This window comes from Scyliorhinus torazame, chromosome 18, assembly GCF_047496885.1.
Source record: "Scyliorhinus torazame isolate Kashiwa2021f chromosome 18, sScyTor2.1, whole genome shotgun sequence".
NCBI lineage: Eukaryota > Metazoa > Chordata > Chondrichthyes > Carcharhiniformes > Scyliorhinidae > Scyliorhinus > Scyliorhinus torazame.
Window position 1 is genome coordinate 160,193,072 of NC_092724.1, and position 23,332 is coordinate 160,216,403.

A 23,332-nucleotide genomic window follows, 5' to 3' on the forward strand; every position below is an offset into this window, starting at 1 on the left:
CTCCCGGTTCCCATTCGCCATCCCCTGCCCAGACATGACCACAGCCACCGTCATAAAAGCCCTCCATAGCATCTTTACGCTGTTCGGTTTCCCCCCCTACATACACAACGATAGGAGGTCCTCCTTTATGAGCGACGAACTACGTAAATTCCTGCTCAACAAGGGCATCGCCTCGAGCAGGACGACCAGTTATAACTCCCGGGGAAACGGACAGGTAGAGGGGGAGAACGGAACGGCCTGGAAGACCGTCCTACTGGCCCTACGGTCCAGGAACCTCCCAGTCTCCCGCTGGCAGGAGGTCCTCCCCGATGCACTCCACTCCATCCGATCACTGCTGTGTACCACGACAAACAAAACACCTCATGAACGTCTCCCTGTCTTCCCTAGGAAGTCCTCCTCCGGGACCTCGCTCCCAACCTGGCTGGCAGCTCCTGGACCCATTCTGCTCCGCAAACACTTGCGGGCGCACAAGTCGGACCCATTGGTTGAGCGGGTCCACCTCCTTCACGCTAACCCTCAGTACGCCTACGTGGCGTACCTCGACGGCCGGCAGGATGCGGTCTCCCTATGGGACCTGGCACCCGCTGGATCCCCCCCCCCCAACCAACACCACCCTCCCTCCCACCGGCACACCCCACGGCTGCCCCTTCCCAGGTGGATCGGTTTTTCCACTGGTCCCACCCAGGGGTGATGAAGCTACCGAAGAAGCTGAAGTCATGGTCTCGGAGTCACGGATGCCCAAGCCGGCACCTGCATCACCGCCGAAATGGCGACGATCACAGAGGACGACCAGGGCCCCCAATTGACTAATTGCTTCATTCTGATATGTACATGTAAAATGAATACTGTAAATAGTTGTGACATGTAATAAGGCAAAACACTGTACCACCGATGGGTACCACCATAACCTCTACCACTGTATGATGCGAGACGCTGGACTCTTTTTTTTTTTTTTTTTTTTTTTAAACAAGGGGTGAATGTGGTAGTCGGTATTAGGGGTATGACGGTACCTAGGTTGAGGCTGTAAGATCATTGGTGTGGGAGGTACCTGAGACCGGAAGATCATTGGTGAAGCCTGCCTGCTGGTTCCGCCCAGTAAGGCGGAGTATAAGAGCATGTGTCTCCCTAGCAGCTGCATTCTGTTCCTGTGTGCTGGGGGAAACATCTAGTCCAATAAAGCCTTCAATTGTCATCCAATCTCGCTTCTGGAGTCATTGATCGAGCATCAGACTGTGTGAACATTGGGACGGTGGTGGAAATGTTTATTGTACCATGTTTATGTCGCTGTCGTTATTATTATAAAAACTTGCAAATACTCTAATCAAAATATTTTTTTTGTAAAAAGACCTTCCAGCAAGATCACCAATCCAGCAAGGGAGGTGGTGGCAGTGGTGGTCAGTGCAGATATCCTTCGGAAGAGGACAGTCACTCAGTGCCACAAGAGGATGAATGATCTCTTCTGTTTCTACAATGTAAGTCACTCTTCTCATCACTGTGAACTCGCACACTCACGGAGCCATCACACATCCACAGGGATCTCACTCCGTGCCAGCTAAAAGGACACCAGCTCTAACTCTCCCATCGTCATCTCCCCTGCAGATTGGTTCTTCATTCCATCCATGGCCCCCCTCGCCACCCATGCATGCCCAGCATCCTTATCGTCTGGCCTGGCAGTGTCCTGCTTACTCTCTCCATCTGTTTTCATTCAGGACAAGCTGACACACGAGAGAGATGCCAGTCTGCTGGAGGGACACCAGAACTGAAGGTCCTCATTGATCTTGAGGAAGGTTCTATTCAGCTGGATGATGAGGACCTGGACATTTCCTGTGCTGACTATGAAGTCAATGGTGCTCAAACAAGTGAGGATCCAGCACTGCAAAATCCATTGGACACCCATGCTGCGAGGCGGGTGATGTCTTCTGTCTCAGCTGGTTTAGCACAGGGCTAAATCGCTGGCTTTGATAGCAGACCAAGGCAGGCAGCAGCTTGATTCAATTCCCGTACCAGCGTCCCCGAACAGGCGCCGGAATGTGGCGACTAGGGGCTTTTCACAGTAACTTCATTTGAAGCCTACTTGCGACAACAACCGATTTTCATTTCATTTTCAGCTCCCTGCCATCCACTAATGACCTCTATTTTGCATGCACATCTGGGAAGCAGCAGAGGGATCCACAGGATAGGTCCTCGGCAACACCATGGACCATGAATTCACAGACACTGAAGACACGTTACACCCTTCATCCACACGCTCTACCAGCGCAGAGTCGCACGTCTCAATAGGACCCAGTTTCAGAGAAGCTTCAGGTTTGCAATCTAGTGAGCACGTTACACTGTCTGATCCACAGCAGGCGGAGGCAGGGCCGTCAAAGGGTATCGGCACAAGAGGGTTGCTGGAGGCCTGGATACTGCTGAGTCCGAGTCACATGAGGGACCTCTGCACTCGGTCATGCCTCAGTTTCTGGTCGGGAAAATCAGGAAATATTGCCCGGTGTACTCGGATTGCGAGGCTCGATGGAGGAGCCCAGCTGCTTTCAAACGGAGGTGATTGCACTGACACGCTAACCGACATTAACTCTGGTACGGTGCCAGCTGCAGTCGAGACCTTGGTCCAAGATTTCTGTCCTGCACTGCTGCAGGGCATGCACTCCAGGGGTAGAGGCACTTGCTGGCATCCATCAGTGTCAATGCCAGAGAACAACGGGGCTTCTCGAGCTCATTCCAGCTGTGCCTCTCAGGGAGGCAGCCTGGGGGCCCAGGGCACCCACATGGAGAGGGTGCACAACCCGGGGCCATCCACCCAGGGGACTCTGGGCATGTCACACCCGTCTGAACCCCCTCTGCATCTGCACCAGCTGCACAAGCCAAGGAGGATGGCTTTGCCACACACAACCCCAAAAGCAGGCTGGGGGCCCCCAGGCCTCAGCCCTCCACAGGACACCTGCCAAGGTCATCATCAGCAGGCTGCCTCCACATCTGGTGAAGATATTGGGGGTGTGCTGTGACCATACCCTGGGCTAGGGTGCGGTTGATTCCAGCCCCCTTGATCCAGAGTCACAACATAAGTGAATTAACCAATAATTTGAGATCTCTGGCCCCAGACTGCTCCAGTGACTTACAGGTGCAAGATTTGTGAAGAAAAACACAATTACTTTATTTATAAAAAGAAAAGTGTTAAAAATGCAATAATTAAACTAGAATAATGGTCTGCTAATCTATTACTTTCCCCTTTGACCACCCCACCCTCTACCCAAACACAGACAAGACATATTCACACCGAGGAAGGGAAAGGGGTAAAATGATGGGGGATTAAAATAGGAATGATTCTTGTTGCTGATGTTGAAGTCTTTGCAGTCGGCTCTCTTCTCAGGACGTGGAGTGTTGAATACCAACAGTTGGATTTGATCTTCTGGCATGTGCATTCAGTCAGAACTCACAGTTATCAGCTTCACTGAGGTAAGTTTACAGTTCTCCAATTGTCAGATTTTAAGAGGAGGTTTTCAAATAACCCAGCCTGCCTGGTGCTGGTCTGGATCTTCCTGCATGTTTAACTGGCTGTAGAGAATGAGAGAAAGGCTGTATCTGCATGGGTTTCCTCCGGGTGCTCCGGTTTCTTCCCACAAGTCCAGAATGACATGCTGTTGGGTGAATTTAACATTCTGAATTCTCCCTCAATGTACCTGAACAGGCGCCGGAATGTGGCGACTAGGGGATTTTCACAGTAACTTCATTGCAGTGTTAATGTAAGCCTACTTGTGACGCACTAAAGATTCTTCTTATTGTTATAAAAGTTAATCAGCAGTCCTCTGACTACCCACTTCTTGAAATAAGAAATAAAAGTTACGATGTATTGAACTGGGGTTCCAATCTGGGACCTGACTGTCCAGTAGGAACAACTGTTGGGATTGTAACATGAGGGACAGAAAACATTGGTGGGAGTAGTTTATAGCCTCCTAATAATGTTGCCACTGCGCAGAGCATTAAACAAGAAATCATTGGAGCCTAAAGCAAGGGGAAGGGGGGGACATTCAACTTAATTTAGACCGGGGCAATCAAATTGGCACGAATGGTCTAGAAGCTGAATCACTCTCTCATTCCTTTTATCTTTGGAGACGGAGATGCTCCATCGCTGAAAATGATTAGATTTTTGGTGAGCTAAGGGTTTTTGGGAGTGGGTGGGAAAATGGAGTTAAAACCAAGGTAAGCCATGATCGTTCTGAATGTTGGAGCAGATTCGTGGTCACCTCCTGCTCCTCTTTCTTGGGTTCTTGTGGCACCTGCCACCTGCCTGATTTCCATCGCTCCACCACTGGTGGTTGTGCCTTCAGTGGCCCAGGCCCTGCAGAACCCACTTCCGAAAACTGTAACCTCTTCACATCTCTCTCCTCTTTAAAATATCCCTTAAAACCTACCTCTTTTGACCAAGTTTTGACTAATCTATCCTGTCATTTTCTTCTATTGTTCAATGCCGGACCTTCATTGAGAAATATCCTATGAAGTGCCCTAGGGTATTTTACTTCACAAAGGGACTCTGTGAATGAGGGCTGTGGTTTTTTTTGGCTTCGTTTGACTCTATAAATGTCAACAAACTGGTTCTGTGGTCCTTTGGGGCAAAATTAACATGGGAAAGATTCAGAAATCCATCTCCTTTCCATATTCTTTTGTTGTTATCACATGCTTAAATGAAGTAAGGGCAGGAAGAGGCTGGATTGGAACATGCATGGACTAATTGGACTTGTTTTTTATGCCATGTAATTTTCTCAAGTTTGGAAGGCTCAGTTTAATTACAGATGTCTCCTGCCCTACAATTAACAAAATTGATGTACCAACTATTTCCTGTCCTTCCTCTTCCCTGTCTGCCTGCCTATTTCATTGAATTCAGCCCAGTCCAATCCAGAGTTTACACCCACGGAAACTCTCACATCTTGTCTGTCCCCAAAGTGCTTTACAGCCATGAAGCCCTATTGTACACATCAATATTCCAGAAACACCGTCGGGATAATGTCTGGATAATCTGCTTGATGTCGATTGTGGGTTAAATGTTAATCAGGACAATGGGAGAAATTCCTTGGTTACAGCTCAGAGCAGCGCAGGAGGAAAATCTAAAGTAAAAACAGAAAATGCTGTATATATTCAGGAAATTTGTGGAGAGAAAAACCGAGCTCATTAGCTGGATTTTAGCACGTTGGCCCGGTCACAGCAAGAGAGGCCTGAAACAGGTTGGAAACCAAAATGTTTTCAGCAATGGGTTTCTCTAAGGCTTTTCAACTGAGTGATGACATTGGCATCGCATCTCCCGCCCAATTGTAACTTGTGGGTGGGTGACAACCTGTACCTGTTAAAACTTCACTATTTAAAAAGACCCTGAGAGCATCCACAACTGCCACTTGAGAGATGGGACCCCAACCAGGGAAGGCTGCCTTGGTCCTCAGAGGTATTCCTGGGCATCATGGTGTGAGCCGCAAGGGAGGTTCTATTCCGTATGGGTAGGAGGAGAGAGGTACTTGAGACCTGGATGAATCTACAGTGAAAACCATTAGAGACTGGAAGCAAAAACCTCCAACCGAAGGCCTAGACTGAAGAAAGATGTACTGGAAGATGTCCGTCTGAAAAAGAGACTTTTAACTTTACATACTATTTTCCTTTACACCCCTCCTTCCCCTCTGTCTTGTCTGTCTTGTATGTTTGTCGAGGGTGGGGTGAGTTAAAGAGGAGGGATTTGGAATTAGAAATAGTTAACTCTTTGTATTTGCTGCCTATTTAATTATAGTTATTGTTGTTAATAAAAATTAATTGTGTTTAAATTTACAAATCTGGTGATTGTAGTTATTGGGCAGCCAGAGACTTTGGGTATTTTCTAAGAACTAATTGTTAATTTCAATTGTGTTGTGACTCCGGGTCAGGCTGGGATGGAATTGACCGCGCGCCAGTCCAGGGGGTCTTCATCCCATCTCTCCTGTGCAGCTGAAACCGGCAGGGGTGAAAGCAACTGCTTCCTCCTGTAGCTGCTGCCGCCGTGGCTGCGCCTCTTGTTCCTCATTGGATTCTAAGGCTGGGCTGCAGGACTGGATTGTGTGCTGTTGCGGAGATTGGCAGCGGGGAAATTCGGATCAAAGGCAGGAAACACCAGCAGAAACAGCCTCGAAAGTCTTGGAAATTGTCTCCAAAATGATGAAATGGGGATGATGAGCAAAAGTCTTTTATTGAATCAATTTGGTGCCACCAATCCCACTGTCATCCCGGCTTGTACAACAGGCAAGTTCCAGGAACGTTCTCCGCTAGTTGGAGTCACACAGAGTAGACTTGAAGATGGTTGTGGTTGTTGGAGGCCCAGGACATCGTTGCAGGAGTTCTTCAGGACTGTGTCCTCAGCCCAGCCATCTGTAGCTGCTTTATCAATGACCAGCATAAGATCAGGAGTGGGGATGTTCACTGCACAATGTTCAGGACCATTCTCCGATCCTCAGATAGTGTTAAAAGGCCAGGGTTTAGAGAGCCCCAAAGTGTATCATGGAGTTCACCTGCCCCACAATGTTTACTAGATTGTGGTATGGGGAGCACATGGCCCACTCTACAGGTATGGTACAGCAGAAATCGAGAAGTATTTTTTCAAGCAAAACAATGTTTATTCTATGAACTCAAGTTAACCTTTTTAAAACGTACAGTGAACTTCTTCGCAACACCCCTTAGCAAGGGGTGCTGTCAATCTGAATTCTTTGTGTCAAATTTATCAACCAGAAAAAGATGCACCAGTTCTTTGATGTGTGATGAAACACGCAATAAGCTGTCTTTCATTCCGCAAAAATATTTAAGAAGAGCTACATAAACAACATGGGCTACCTGTTTGCAGGTAATCTCCAACTGCTAATCAGATTGCATAACCTGCGAAACTGCAGCTAAAAGCTGGTAAAGGTATGTTGTGTGAATAACTATGGTTTCATTTAGCAACAACGCCCAATCACAACACAAAGCTGCATAACCTGTTTGAGTGTTGCTAAATTTCATTTTAGAGAGATTTTGTTTGCAAAACAGAAACCGATGCAATTGAGGTCAGATTGGATATGAAATGAACTAGGAGAGTAATGGTGAGCAGTTTTCTTTTTCATTCTATAACAAAGGATTTCTTTACAAGGATCTACCAGAGCAGCAGTGTGTGTGTCTGCAGCATTTTTGGAATGCCTGTGCCGAAGAAAACGATGTTTCATTAGTAGCTCTGCTGGGGGTACTCCCGTTGTGTGTGGAGTGGCACGAAGGCTAAGGAGGAACCGGGAGACTCCAGTTTCCAAGGTTCCTCCCGACTGTTTCTTTAGGCCTCACTTGAAAGTTTGGATGACTTTCTCGGCTAATTTGATTGATGCTGGGTGGTAAGGTGCAGTTCTAACGTGTTTAATCTTGTTGAGAGCGGTGAAGATTTGAAACTTGGCACTTGTGAATGCGGTTTTATTGTCTGGTGCAATGCTTTCAGGTATTCAGAGAGTAATCTTTCGATGGGATCATGTGATGTAGGTGAAAAATATCCATCCATTTAGAGTGTTCATCAATCATGAGCTAAAACATTGGGTCCAGGAATGGACCAACATAATCGATATGGTTCACACCCATGGCCGGCCAGGCCATTGCCAGGGGTGCAGTGAGCCTGTAGCAGACAGCTTTTGTTGCATTTGACACTGTTGACAGCTTCTCGATATCAGCATCAATACGAGGCCACCACATGTAACTCCTAGCAGCACCTTCATCTGAGAGATGCCAGAATGAATGCTGTAGGTTAGGATCAGCTCTCTGTCTTATAGAGGGGACATAGTGATACCACGCTGACATCTCAATTCATTCTTGGAAACTGGCTCCTTCATAAGTATTTTGCCTCTCACTTTGGACAGAATTGGATCTCGAGTGGCCCAGTTATTAATTTGCTTTGTCGAGACTGGCAAAGTGTCTAAAGAATTTAATGCCATGGAGGACACAAGATACTTTCTTGCAAGGGTAGACAGCTAAGACCATCCACATTTACTGTGTGTGTTCCAGGTCAGTGATTAAAAGTATATTCGTAGGCGGACAGAGTTAGACCATAAGACCATAAGACATAGGAGCGGAAGTAAGGCCATTCGGCCCATCGAGTCCACTCCACCATTCAATCATGGCTGATTTCAACTCCATTTACCCGTTCTCTCTCCATAGCCCTTAATTCCTCGAGAAATCAAGAATTTATCAACTTCTGTCTTAAAGACACTCAACGTCCCGGCCTCCACTGCCCTCTGTGGCAATGAATTCCACAGACCCACCACTCTCTGGCTGAAGAAATTTCTCCTCATCTCTGTTCTAAAGTGACTCCCTTTTATTCTAAGGCTGTGCCCCCGGGTCCTAGTCTCCCCTGCTAATGGAAACAACTTCCCTACGTCCACCCTAACTAAGCCATTCATGATCTTGTAAGTTTCTATTAGATCTCCCCTCAACCTCCTAAACTCTAATGAATATAATCCCAGGATCCTCAGACGTTCATCGTATGTTAGGCCGACCATTCCTGGGATCATCCGTGTGAATCTCCGCTGGACCCGCTCCAGTGCCAGTATGTCCTTCCTGAGGTGTGGGGCCCAAAATTGCTCACAGTATTCTAAATGGGGCCTAACTAGTGCTTTATAAAGCTTCAGAAGTACATCCCTGCTTTTATATTCCAAGCCTCTTGAGATGAATGACAACATTGCATTTGCTTTCTTAATTACGGACTCAACCTGCAAGTTTACCTTTAGAGAATCCTGGACTAGGACTCCCAAGTCCCTTTGCACTTCAGCATTATGAATTTTGTCACCGTTTAGAAAATAGTCCATGCCTCTATTCTTTTTTCCAAAGTGCAAGACCTCGCACTTGCCCACGTTGAATTTCATCAGCCATTTCTTGGACCACTCTCCTAAACTGTCTAAATCTTTCTGCAGCCTCCCCACCTCCTCCATACTACCTGCCCCTCCACCTATCTTTGTATCATCGGCAAACTTAGCCAGAATGCCCCCAGTCCCGTCATCTAGATCGTTAATATATAAAGAGAACAGCTGTGGCCCCAACACTGAACCCTGCGGGACACCACCCGTCACCGGTTGCCATTCTGACACTTTCCCAACTCTCTGCCTTCTGCCTGACAGGTTAGGCTAATTGGCCTATAATTTTCCATCTTTTTCCTTGTTCCCTTCTTGAACAGGGGGGTTACAACAGCAATTTTCCAATCCTCTGGGACTTTTCCTGACTCCAGTGACTTTTGAAAGATCATAACTAACGCCTCCACTATTTATTCAGCTATCTCCTTTAGAACTCTAGGATGTAGCCCATCTGGGCCTGGAGATTTATCAATTTTTAGACCTCTTAGTTTCTCTAGCACTTTCTCCTTTGTGATGGCTACCATATTCAACTCTTCCCCCTGACTCTCTTGAATTGTTGGGATATTACTCATGTCTTCTACTGTGAAGACTGACGCAAAGTACTTATTTAGTTCCTCAGCTATTTCCTTGTCTCCCATCACTAGATTACCAGCGCATTTTGGAGCGGCCCAATGTCTACTTTTGCCTCCCGTTTGTTTATAATGTTTTTAAAGAAGCTTTTACTATCATTCCTAATGTTACTGGCTAGCCTACCTTCATATTTGATCCTCTCTTTCCTTATTTCTCTCTTTGTTATCCTCTGTTTGTTTTTGTAGCCTTCCCAATCTTCTGACTTCCCACTACTCTTTGTCACATTATAGGTTTTCTCTTTTGCTTTGATGCATTCCCTCACTTCTTTTGTCAGCCATGGCTGCCTAATCCCCCCTCTGATAACCTTTCTTTTCTTTGGGATGAACCTCTGTACTGTGTCCTCAATTACTCCCAGAAACTCCTGCCATTGCTGTTCTACTGTCTTTCCCAGTAGGCTCTGCTCCCAGTCGATTTTCGTCAGTTTCTCCCTTATGCCCCTGTAGTTACCTTTATTTAACTGTAACACCTTTACCTCTGATTCTACCTTCCTTCTTTCAAATTGGAGATTGAATTCTACCATATTATGATCACTGCCTCCTAAGTGTTCCCTTACTTTAAGATCTTTAATGAAGTCTGGCTCATTACATAACACTAAGTCCAGAATGGCCTGTTCCCTCGTGGGCTCCATCACAAGCTGTTCCAAAAAGCCCTCCTGTAAACATTCAATGAATTCCCTTTCCTTGGGTCCACTGGCAGCATTATTTACCCAGTCCACCTGCATATTGAAGTCCCCCATGATCACTGTGACCTTGCCTTTCTGACATGCACTTTCTATTTTGTGATGCATTTTGTGCCCCTGTTCCTGACCACTGTTAGGAGGCCTGTACATAACTCCCATTATGGTTTTTTTGCCTTTGTGGTTCCTCAACTCTACCCACACAGACTCCACATCATCTGACCCTATGTCGTTTAGTGCTATTGATTTAATTTAATTCCTAATTAACAAGGCAACCCCGCCCCCTCTGCCTACCTCTCTGTCTTTTCGATAGGTTGCGGATCCCTGGATGTTTAAATGCCAGTCCTGAACCCCCTGCAACCACATCCCTGTGATGCCTACCACATCATACCTGCCAGTCACAATCTGGGCCACAAGCTCATCTACCTTTTTCCGTACACTGCGCACATTTAAATATAGCATCTTTAATTCTCTATTGACCGTCCCTTTTTGTTTTCTTAGTGTGGTGGACCTTGGTTTACTGAGCCTTTCCAGATACTAGGTCATATTTTGTGGGATGGGGACTATCGTAACCTCTCCTGAGTTCTGTCTTTTTGTGCTTTTTTTGTATTCCTAAGCAGCTACGCTTCCCACTGATTACTTCACCTCTTGGTTCCCTGACTTTCCCTTCCGTCCCAATCTCTAGTTTAAATTCCTATTGACCACCCTATTTCCTCTATTCGCCAGAACACTGGTCCCAGCTCGGTTCAGGTGGAGACTATCCCAACGGTATAGGTCCCCCCTGTCCCAAAACTGATGCCAGTGTCCCATGAAAAGAAACCCCTCTTTCCCACATCACTCTTTCAGCCACGTGTTAACTTCCCTTATTCTTGCCTCCCTATGCCAATTTGCACGTGGCTCGGGCAGTAATCCGGAGATTATGACCCTTGAGGACCTGTTTTTTAATTTGAATCCTAGCTCTTTATAATCTCTAAACAGGTCCTCTTTCCTAGACTTGCCTATGTTGTTGGTACCGACATGGACCACAACAATTGGATCCTCCCCCTCCCTCTCCAGTATCCTTTCAAGCCGGTCAGAGATGTCCCGCACCCTAGCACCGGGCAGGCAACATACCATGCGGGACTCTTTATCCTGCTCACGAAGGATACTATCTATCCCCCTGATAATAGAATCCCCTACAACTACAACTTGCCTATTTACTCCCTCCCCTTGAAGGGCCTGCTGAACCATGGTGCCTTGGTCAGCTGACTCATCCTTCCTGCAGCCCTGTTCGCCATCCACACAGGGAGCAAGTGCCTCATACCTGTTGGGCAGGGTCAAGGGCTGAGGCTCCTGAGTTCCTGACTGCTGGTTCCCTTGACCTGCCTGACTTGCTGTCACACCCTGCTGTCCGTGGCCACTGGCAGGATTTAAACTACTTACTCTGACAGGTGTGACTGCTTCCTGAAACACAGTGTCCAGGTAAGTCTCCCCCTCCCGGATGTGCCTCAGTGTTTGAAGCTCAGACTCCAGCACATCAACTCTGAGCCGGAGCTCTTCGAGCAGCCTACATTTACTGCAGATGTGGTCGCTGCAGCTCGCAATGGGATCTGCCAGCTCCCACATCAAGCAGCTCAAGCACATCACCTGACCAGCCATCTTTAATTAATTAATTAGTTTAATTTAAGTTTACGAGTTTAGCTGTGTTTTTTTTTAAATTTGGGGCAGATTTGCTATCAACCAATCAGATCACAGCTTCCCTCTGACGTCACTTTTGGGGGGAAAAAACTGGAAAACAGGAAGTTACCGTTAGGTTTTTATACTCACAGAGACTGCTCCTCCTCCTCCGAACGGCTCCCGAAATTAGGCCAGAAGAAAGAGAGAGAACAAAACAGTAGGGGAAAAAGCACCTTCTCCCACTCTTCACCGAAACAGCTTACCTGTTATTCACTCCCCTTCTCAGCAAGCACTCACTCAGCAACCTCTGCGCCCTGCACGATAACACCTGAGGGAAAATAAAAGAAAAACTACTTGCCAGTCACCAGCCAATCCCTTACCTGCAGGCTGTGGCGTCACGGTTCAATTTCTTTCTACTTCTACCTGACCTCGAGCCTTCCTCTTGATCTTTACAGCAGTTGGTTTTTTTTGGTTAGAGGCGGGGGTAGGGAAGGAAACACTGAAGAAGTGTTTCGGGTTTAAGTGTCACTTGACAACAGCTCCTCCACAAACTACCTTCAAGTTAGGGTGACCACGATGGAGGTATGCAAATTTCCCTTGCAACACCAATCAGCAGCTCTGCTCTACTGCCCTCTGCTCTTAACGGCTGAAGTGGTTGGTGGGATAGCCGTGTCCTTTTTAAAGAGGGCCAGCAGCACTTTGTGGTCAGATATGATGGTAGATGTCTACCGTGGAAGGACTGGTGGAACTTCTTGACACCAAAGACTATTAATCATTCTCCTTCTCGATTTGTAATTAGCCCTTTTCAGCCTCTGAGAGGGTTCTTGATACAAACTCCATCGGCCTTTCAGAGCCGTCATCATCTCATGGGACAACATCACACCAGCATTTTATGGGAGGTGTCACAGGTCAGGATCCGTTCTTTAGAAGTGAACTAACAGGTTTGAGGAATGCAGCAATTGTTGTTTGAAAGCTTTCTCCTGGGAAACCTTCCAAGAGCAATGATGGCGTGTGTTTAGCAGAATATGCAAAGTGGCCAATACCGTTGAGAAATTTGGTAAAACATGTCCATAGTAGTTTACCATCCTCAAAAAGGATTTGAGTTGAGTTGTGTTTGTGGGGCGGGCGCCTCATTTATCGCCTTGATCTTGTCTTCCACGGGGTGTAGTCCTTGTGCGTCTACACGGTGCCCCAGGTAGGTCACCTCAGTGGTTTGAAAGGTGCTCTTCTCTTTCTTGACGCGAGCTCCAGCCTCCTGAAATCTCTATTACACCTCTTCTAAGTTTGCTGGATGCTCGGCCTCTGTCGATCCAGTTATAAGGACATTGTCAAGGTTTACTACAACCCGTGTTGGCCTCCTGCAGCAGACTCTCCTTGTCCTTTGGAATATTGCGCGTGCCGAAGTCACGCCAAAGGCCGTGTGCTTATCGTGACGTACCCTTGGGAAGTGTTAGCAAATTTGAGTTGCTGGTACACGTGACTCATGTCCAGCATTGTGTAAAATTGACCTCCTATCAGCTTTGCAAATGGAACTTCAATTCTCGGGATTGGATATTTATCCAGTTTGGCTGCCTGATTAACTGTCAGTTTATAATTCTCTGCAAATGGGGTTGGTCTTGTCCAGTATCAACACTGGGACTATAGGTGCTGCCCATTCCGAGAATTAAACTGACTGGATGATTCCTAGTTCTTCCAAACTGTTTAACTCAGTATACATTTTCTCTCATAAAGCGTCTGGTACCAATTTTGTCCGAATGGGTCAATTGGCCCATAGAGAGGCATTCTGGTGAGTATATATATATTTTTTTCTCAGACTTCAACTAAAACAGGATACTCTCAGCACGGTAGCCTTGTGGATAGCACAATTGCTTCACAGCTCCAGGGTCCCAGGTTCGATTCTGGCTTGGGTCGCTGTCTGTGCGGAGTCTGCACATCCTCCCCGTGTGTGCGTGGGTTTCCTCCGGGTGCTCCGGTTTCCTCCCACAGTCCAAAGATGTGCGGGTTAGGTGGATTGGCCATGATAAATTGCCCTTAGTGTCCAAAATTGCCCTTAGTGTTGGGTGGGGTTACTGGGTTATGGGGATAGGGTGGCGGTGTTGACCTTGGGTAGGGTGCTCTTTCCAAGAGCCGGTGCAGACTCGATGGGCTGAATGGCCTCCTTCTGCTCTGTAAATTCTATGATGATGATAATCTATGATAATCTCATGTGTTGGGCCAGAGGCAGTGTCAGGACAATTTATCCCCATCGCCAGATGTAATGATGCACTTCCAGCAATTTAATTAGTGAACAACAAAAGGATTTATTTACAAGGATCTGCAAGAGAAACAACACATCTACAGCTAGTTCTGGAATGGCCCCTGGGTGATTCTCCACTCTTGAGTCCTGATTGGTCACCCACCTCTGCTGATTTGCCCTTAAAGGGATAATGACCCAGGAGGGCAGAATACATTGTGCAGTTTCTAACATTGGTCAATGCATTTAGCAATATTTTTATAATTAATACACAAGTGTGTCAAAAAATATGGACAATAACTATCATTTCTTTAATGCCTCAAGTTCTTAAGCTCTGATAGACCAAGTTGGAGGCAGTTCTGTCACTCACTCTCGCCTCTCTCACTTGCAAGTGAGCAGATAGCAGCTGAGGCCCGAGGATTAGGCCTCGGCCCCAGCACAGAAAGGAATCACACCTGCACCCTCCACCAGCCTGTGGCACACAATTCGGTGGGCATTAGATTGTGCATGTGAAAGATCTCACACTTTGGTGGTCACCACATGGACGCAAGTGTCCGCAGCAGGAGGCAGGGTCAGCGGGCCTACTGTACTCGAAAGCTTCTGGGTAAGAGGCATCTGCGAGGTCCAGGTCTGACGATGAGCCTCTGGAATTGGTCTTCCAACTAATGGTGGAGAGTCAACAGATGTGGGGATCATCAGGCAGGGTGTTAGACGCCCTTGATATGGTGGTACATGAGGTGGAGGAGTCCATCCGCTTGCTGGCTGGTGAAGTGGCAACTTGTGGGCGCATAGAGGTCACCATCGGGAGGGTGGTGAACTGCATGGAGATCCTAGTCTAGATGGGCAGCACGGTAGCACAATGGATAGCACTGTTGCTTTACAGCGCCAGGGTCCCAGGATAGATTCACGGTTTGGGTCACTGTCTGTGCGGAGTCTGCACGTTCTCCCCATGCCTGCGTGGGTTTCCTCCGGGTGCTCCGGTTTCCTCCCAGAAGTTCCAAAAGATGTGCTGTTAGGTAATTTGGACATTCTGAATTCTCCCTCGGTGTACCCAAAAAGGTCGGAGTGTGGCAACTAGGGGCTTTTCACATTAACTTCATTGCAGTGTTAATGTAAGCTTACTCTCGAATCGTGCTCAGATTCGCTGGGTGTGGGGCCTGATGTATGGGGATAGTAGGGTGGCGTGCTGTGGCTATTGTCAGTGTCACTGTCGCTGCAGTCTGTGGGCGTTCCGGGGCGGAGTGTATAGTTCGGGGGTGGAGTCGGGGTTGAGTCCGTGTCTGGGCTGGACGTGTTGGGGGAGGGTAGCGTTACGTTGGCTGTGGGCGGGGCGTGGTCTGCTGCGCGAGCATGACGTAGTGTGTGTGGTTCGACTGTGGTCCATATGTCTTAAGCTGGTTAATATGGAACCACGCAGTCTTACCATTGGGGTACTTTATTTTGTAGACGGAAGGGCTTACTTTGTCCGCAATGGAGTACGGACCCGAATATTTAGGTGACAGGAATGTGCTGGGGTTGTATATGGAGAGCATGACTTGCTGTCCTACACTGAACTCAGTCGCATGTACTGTCTTATCGAAACAGGCCTTGCTCTGTTTCTTTCGTGTGCCTAATCCGCGGCTGCTAGCTGAGCCGTTTTAACATTCTCTACCAGTTCTACTGCTTTCTCGTGTGTGAAGGCCATCACTTCGGGGCTGGTCAAATCTAATCCCAATACAAATTCTGTGCCTCTCATGGGGCGTTCGGTCATGAGGGTGTGTGGGGTGTAACCTGTAGATGTAGATTTCGCAAAAACATCAGTGCAAAAGGGAGGACTGAATCCCAAGTGGTGTTGTTTTGCTGAACCATTTTTTGGAGGGTAGCTTTTAGGGTCCGATTCATGCGCTCCACGATACCACTCGACTGGGGGTGGTATGCAATGTGGAATTTTTGGGTAATGCCAAATATCGTGAGGACGTTCTTCATGACACGTCCCGTAAAATGGGAACCTTGGTCGGATTCAATGCTGCGGGGAGTCCCCATCTCGTAAAGATGTGGTGGGTTAGGATCTTGGCTGTGGTCTTTGCCGTGTTCGTTCTGGATGGGAATGCCTCTACCCATTTTGTAAACATGTCTATCACAATGAGTACATACTTATAACCATTCCTACAAGGGGCCAATGGTCCTATAAAATCGATCTGGAGGTTAGTCCAGGGGCCATTAACGGGGCGGGGGTGACTAAGTTGAGCTTTCTTAGTGTATCTGTCCGGATTGTTCTGGGCACAGATAAGGCAATTCTCAACGTAGTGCGTTACGTCTTCTTGACTCGATTGCCACCAGCAGAGCTGCCTGAGGTGGGCTGTAGTGGGATCAATTCCCTGATGTCCGTGACCGTCATGGAACAAACAAATGAGCTGATTCCTGTCCTGTTCAGGAACCACATAAAGGGTGTCTTTTAACACCACACCGTCATGTGTGGTCAGAGCATTTTTAAATCTATCATAGGGTGCTGGGAATCTTCCTTTTAAAATCTCCCTGAGATTGCTGTCCTGCTTCTGGGCCTGCACTAAATCCTCGATATTAGTCTGCGAGACCTGAACTGCATTCACTGGTGCGCTCTCGGGGGGTGTCCAAAAATATCCGTGCCTGGAACCTGCTTTTGCCAGTGCATCGGCTTTTACATTTCCAGGGTGGGGGAGGAACGATGGTGACTACGAACTTTAACTATTCCAAAAGTCCTGCCCTGTGCTTTCTCTAAAATGTGACGGAGCAATGGGGCTGAGGGGAGGGGTTTTCCGTCTGCGGAAACAAATCCTCTTGCATTCCACAGGGGTAGGAATTCGGTAAGGCTGTTGCAGACATAGAGGCTGTCCGAGTATATGTCTGCCGGGCTGGGGAAGGAATCTGGGTGATCTATAATGTACGCCACGGCTGCTAGTTCTGCCGCCTGGCGCCTAAGTGTCCTGGAAGTTTTATTGCGATTTCTTCTAGGGCGTGTCCCTGTACGTCCTCGACATAAATGCCGCATCCTGTTATGCGCTTCCCTTCTAATATTGTGGAAGATCCATCCACATGTATTCTTATGGGTTCGCACGTGTCTGTGTGCTTGGGGCTCTCGGTTGGACTACCTTTCTTTCTGGGGGGTGTTTTTGCAATAAAGGGACCTGTGTTGTGGTGCGGTGAGATGATTTCACATTCATGGGGGGTGCCTGGGTACTGTAGGTTATCTGCTAAGAAAGTGGGGTCTTGGTCCTTTTCACAGTGATGTCCCATCCCTGCAAAAGAAGGGTCCACCTGGCTGCTCTTATTTGACTAACTGTACCGTCCTTGAGTCGTCCGTCCAGTAAATGTTGAGCGGGGGTGTGTTCCGTCAGGATTGTGATGTGGTTCAGTCCGGTTATGTATGAAAAATGTTGTACTGCCCAAAAAACTGCGAGCAGTTACCTTTCAGAGGCCGAAAATCCCTGCTCCACAGCATCTAAGACTCTGGAGGCGTAAGCCATGGGCCTTAACTGTTCGTGCCGTTCCTGGAGGAGCACAGCCGAAAGGGTGCGGTCTGTGCTTGTTACCTCTATAGCGTAAGGGGAAAGCGGGTCTGGAACTTGTAGTGCGGGGGCTGCAATGAGTGCTCTTTCCAATGAGTCCACAGCGTCAGTATGCTGCGAAAGCCATTCCCAGGGGGCTCCTTTCTTTAGGAGGTCTTGCTGGCGAAACCGTCAATGTGGTTTCAGCAGTAGCCAACCAGTCCTAAAAATGACCGGAGGGCTGAAACGTTCTGGGGAAGGGGCAATTTGGCAATCGAGTCAATCATTTTGTGCTCGATCTCGCGTTTACCGTGCGTGATAATTGAACCCAAATATATCACCTTGTTTTCCAAAATCTGGGCCTTTTTGGGGTTAACTTTACAACCAATTTTCTGAAGGAGTTCGGACAGAAGCCCGATGTGCTCTGCCTTTGTGTCTGTCTACAGTAATAGGTCGTCCACACACTGGACCAGACATTTGGGGCGAGAAGATTTTGACAAACCATTTGCCAACTGTCGGTGGAAAATGGAGGGGAGGTGTGGAATCCTTGTGGCAGGCATGTCCACGTGTACTGCTGATTTTTAAAGGCGAAGGTAAATTTGTACTGGCACGCTTTGCCAATGGAATGGACCAGAATCCATTACTGACGTCCCAAACTGTAAAGTATTGTGAGTTGAGTCCCTGTTTGAGCATGGTCTTGGGACTTATGGCTACCGTGGGGGCTGCTGCGGGGATGACTTTGTTGAGTTCCCGGTAATCGATGGTAAGTCGCCATGATCCATCGGGCTTTCTCACTGGCCAAATCAGGGCATTATTAGTGGAGGCTACTGATCTGAGTACGCCCTGCTCTAATAAGCTGTTGATCACTTTTGTGATTTCTCCCTCTGCCTCTTGGGGGAATCCGTATTGCTTTTGGGGTCTAGGGTCAGGTCCTGTGATTTGAACGGAACCAGTCATCCGGCCACAGTCGTGTTTGTGCGTCGCGAATGCTGTCCTGTGCTGCTGCAGAACTGCCCTAACCTACTTGTCTGTGCTAATCGTGGTCGGGTCAAACCAAAATTTGCCTACTGCGTTAATCTTGTTTGCATATTCTCCTATTGTGAGCGTTGCGGGGGCTCTTGCGGATTTTGCCATTTTCCAAACACATTGATTGACTGGATCAAAGGACAGATTGTGGGAATTCATAAAATCTATACCTAAAATGTGTTCTGCTGTGTGGGGTAGATCGACTAAAACTATGGGGTGCTTGGTAGTGATGTTGCCGATTTGAATGGGTACAGGGGCTGTGATGTGTCCCTGCTGTGAGTGGCCTGTAAAGCCGCTGAGGGTGATGGTGGCTGTAGTGGGCCACGTGTCCTTTTGAAACATGGTGGAGGAATTAATTGTGGTGCGGGATCCTCCTGTGTCCCAGAGAAACTCGATGGGCTGTCCCCGAATCTTTGCTGCAACTACTGGTCGGCCGGACCTATCCCAAAGGGTGTCGCAGACCCAACTGGGGGAGCCCGAACACCGTCAGTCCATTCCGTTCAGGTCCGTCTGGTCTGAACGGGTGCTCACACTATGTATGGGCTCTGTCCTATTCTTATTCAGAGTGCCTGCCTGCTGGGCTCTCTGTGGCTTTCATGGGGCATTGCATTCTCGTGCAAAGTGTCCTAACTGTACACAGTTGTAACACTCCTGTGACTTTTGTGGGGGGCTGTTCCTGCCTTCGCTTACCCATGCGGGGTTCTGGTGTGTTTTAACTGTGTGTATGTCTGCTTCTGCCTGCTGTTCTTCGGGATTTTTATTTGTGGGTTTGTTTCGAACAGATTGCTTCCAGGCGCGGGACAATCTTTTTACAACCTATTTCTCATTATGAGCCTCCTCTGAGGGATCATAATTCGTACAGGCTTTTTGTCCTGTCTCTGTGGCATGGGAGATAAGGGTGCGGGTCCATTTGGCCATGTTGTCTGGGGACAAATGGACGCGGTCTAAGTCTCCGAAAACTGCTGCGAAATGGATCCACAAGCGTCCAGCAAACGCTGTGGGGTGCTCAGCTTTCTTTTGTCTGCACTTATTGAGGCCATCTACGGGGTCACCCCTGTTATACCCGATCGCGTCTAGGATCGCGGTATGCATTTCTGCAAGGGTGCCTCCTCCTACATTCTGTGGGTCGGGAAGGGCTGCTACGACCGAAGGGTCTAAACTCAAACCTGTGAGCTTTACTTGCTCTCACTTATCCAGGCCGTACATGGTAGCCTGCTGTTTTACTCTGGCAAAGAAGTGGTGGGGGTCTGAGGTGGGGTGGAACGGTTTGATTTTATCGCATGCGTCCCGTAATTGGGTCACTGTTAAGGGGTGGTGTACAGAAATTCCGTGTCGTCCGATGTGGCTGTGCGGTGGGTGGTGACTGGGTTCATTGGAGCCTGAACTATCTGCTCTGTGGGGGGTTGGGGCGCTTTTCTCTTCTGGGGCTTTCCCTGCGCACATGTTCCCTGAACATATCTCTGCGCTGTCTCACTCATTTCTTCCCAATCAGGGCCATCTTCCTCATCTAACTGTGATCCAAAGGTTCCTGGAATCCTTTTTGAACTGAAAGCAGAGATTGCAGTTCTGCAATCTGCTTCCGGCACTTTGCGTGGTCTAATGAGCTTTGCCTTTGCTCCGTGGTGGTAGTATGGAGTGCTCGTAACGCTGCCTTCAGGTCACTACACTGCCTCTGCAATGCCTCTACCTGCTTCTCTGTTTCCTTTTGTACCAGGACTGCACGTTGCGTGTCCTGATAGGCCTTTTTGTACTGGGATTGGAAGCTGCTTAAGTGCACCAGACAAGACTGGTGTGCCCACTTGGCATCATCCACCTCTCCGTCTTTTGCTGCTAACTTCCTCCTTAATTCTAGGTTCTCTTTCTCTACCTCACTGACATCGACCTTCTATCTCTTTCCGGAGCGTCCTAACGACCTCCTCTGTGCCTCGCAATTGTGCCAAACAGGACACGATTGCCATCGGCTTGCGAGCTTTTCCGAAACTCCTCTTGTGGATTTGGCTCAGGTTCTCCCACCAAGTATGTCCTATACTCCCGCAACCTGTTTCCTCATTTTCATAGAATTCTCTCCAAAGGGGCCACCCTTTCCCTTTGAGGTACATTCTGATTTCCTCTTCCCAAATGGGATATTGTCCTACTCTACTGTTGGTCGCTGCAACCACGAATTCTTCGGGGTTCATGAGACGTTGCATTGCCTGCATTGCCATCTTTCCCCTCTAAATGCTTCTCTTGAAATTTGGAACAAGGGGTATTAAGGCGGTGCTGTAATTACAGGTGCTAACTTTTGGTTGGTTCAATTGGCTCTGTTTTATAACCTTTGCTCTCGAGTCACCAGGTATCTTTATGATACCGCCACGAGGTTCAAGTTCAAGTAATGATCAATAACTCAACACACCAATTAGTAAGATTCAAATCAATACACATTTATTATACACAGTAAATCGCTACTCATGCATAAACTCTACTTTCTAGGCTATTTCTATAACTAAGAGGCCTATACTTAGCTTTGGACTGGCCCACCAGGTCAGAGGAACAAATGGCCTTCCGTTCGGGTTCTGAAACTGCAGGATTCAAAAGCTGGTATGGACTGGTAGCTAGGAGTGCCTATCTCATAGCGAGCGTTGACTGGAGACTTACTTGCTTGGAGGCCGCTGGACAGTTCACTCTCAGGGGTTGCTTCGCGTTGCTGAGTGACCCTGTCAAGAAGGATGATTTGAACTTGGGGGCTTTACTTTAGCGTCCCCAGGGGCTTTCCGCCCTTCGGGGAGGAACCCGTACCTGGTTTCAAGTGATTGGACTTTGTTCCAATCACTTGGGTCGATTTCTCCAATACTGGAGCTGTTCCCTGATCATTGGGCGGTCTTTAAGTGTCCGTTAACCTCTTTTGTGTTGGCTCCTGTTGGCGCCGAGGAGTCTGGCTTGGCCTTGTTTACCTTAAAATGTTTTGATTGTTCCCGGGGATCGCTCATTACTATGTAGATGGCTGCTACATTACTATGCAGATGGCTGCTTGTATCGATGCTGTCTGGGTTTCTGCAGAGTCTAATACACAGTAAACTTTGCACCTGCTAGTTTTTCCCTGTGTTGGCTGAATTTCCCTTCAGCCTTTCCGGTTCTCCATTTTAAGTCGGGAAGTGGCCAACTCGGGTGGCTACACAGTCAGTCTTTATTTTTATTTAGTTGCACACTTATGCCCTGTATACTATCTCAAAGAAACAGAAAATAGGAGCACCCCCTCCCATATCCTTTGATCCCTTTAGCCCCATGGTCTATATTTAACTCCTCCTAATGTTTTGGCCTAAACTACTCCCTGTGGTAGTGAATTTTACAGGTTCACTACTCTCTGCGGAAGGGAATGTCTCCTCAACTCTGTCCGATAAGGTTTACCCCATATCCTTAGACTATGAACCCTGGTTCTGGACACCTCCAGGGAACATCCTCCCTGAATCTGTCCTGTCTAATCCTGTCTGAATTTTATAAGTTTCTATGAGATTCCCCCCTCATTCTTTCAAACGTAAACCTGATTGACACAATCTCCCCATATATGTCAGCCATACCATCTCAGGAATCAGTCTGGTAAATCTTCGCCGCACTCCCTCGAGAGCAAGAACATCCTTCCTCGGATACGGAGACCAAAACTGCCACAATATTCCAGGTGTGGCCTCACCAAGGCCCTGTATCATTGCAGCAAGACATCCCTGCTCCTGTACTCAAATCCTCTCACAATGAAGGCCAGCACACCATTTGCCTTCTTTATCGCCTGCTGCACCTGCATGCTTACTTTCAGCGACTGGTGCACGAGGACAACCAGGTATCATTGCACATTCCCCTCTCTCAATTTAGAGCCATTCAGATGATAATCTGCCTTCCTGAATCTGTTACCCAAGTGTACAACCTCACATTTTTCCACATTATACTGCAACTGCCATGCATTTGCCAATCACTCAACTTGTCCAAATCACACTGAAGCACCTCTGCATCCTCATCACAGCTCACCCTCCCACCCAACTTTGTATCACCTGCAAATTTGGAGATATTATATTTTGTTCCCTCATCTAAATCATTGATATATATTGTGAATAGTGGGTGGCACGGTAGCACAGTGTTGAGCACTGTTGCTTCACAGCGCCAGGGACCCAGGTTTGATTCCCAGCTTGGGTCACTGTCTGTGTGGAGTCTGCACGTTCTCCCCGTGCCTGCGTGGGTTCCCTACGGGTGCTCTGGTTTCCTCCCACTAGTCCCGAAAGACATGCTGTTAGGTAATTTGGACATTCTGAATTCTCCCTCAGTGTACCCGAACAGGCTGGAGTGTGGCAACTAGAGGATTTTCACAATAACTTCATGGCAGTGTTAATGTAAGCTTATTCCTGCGGTACACTACTAGTTATGCCTGCCATTTGGAAAAAGATCCATTTATTCCTACTCTGTGTTTCCTGTCTGCCAACCAATTTTCTATCCATAATACGATAAGACAACCTCCAATCCCAATGGCTTTAATTTTACATGCTAATCTCTCATGTGGGACCTTGTCAGAAACCTTCTGAAAGTCCAAATCAACTACATCCACTGGCTCCACTGCAAGTATTGTGAGCAGTTTTGGGCCCCGTATCAAAGGAAGGATGTGCTGGCGTTGGAAAGGGTCCAGAGGAGGTTCACAAGAATGATTCCTGGAATGAAGAACTTGTCGTATGAGGAACGTTTGAGGACTCTGGGTCTGTACTCGTTGGAGTTTAGAAGGATGAGAGGGGAT

General features: G+C 47.8%; 1 protein-coding gene across 1 annotated transcript in view; it reads left to right on the forward strand.

Annotated features, from left to right (window-relative positions):
- Positions 1–7,011: 7,011 nt before the first annotated feature.
- The window catches only part of LOC140395690 (sterile alpha motif domain-containing protein 9-like), a 49,176-nt gene continuing 32,855 nt past the window's right edge, over positions 7,012–23,332 (forward strand). The window contains exon 1 of the mRNA XM_072483761.1: positions 7,012–7,082. The gene's annotated coding sequence lies outside the window, so the exon portion shown is untranslated. The remainder of the gene's footprint in view (positions 7,083–23,332) is intronic.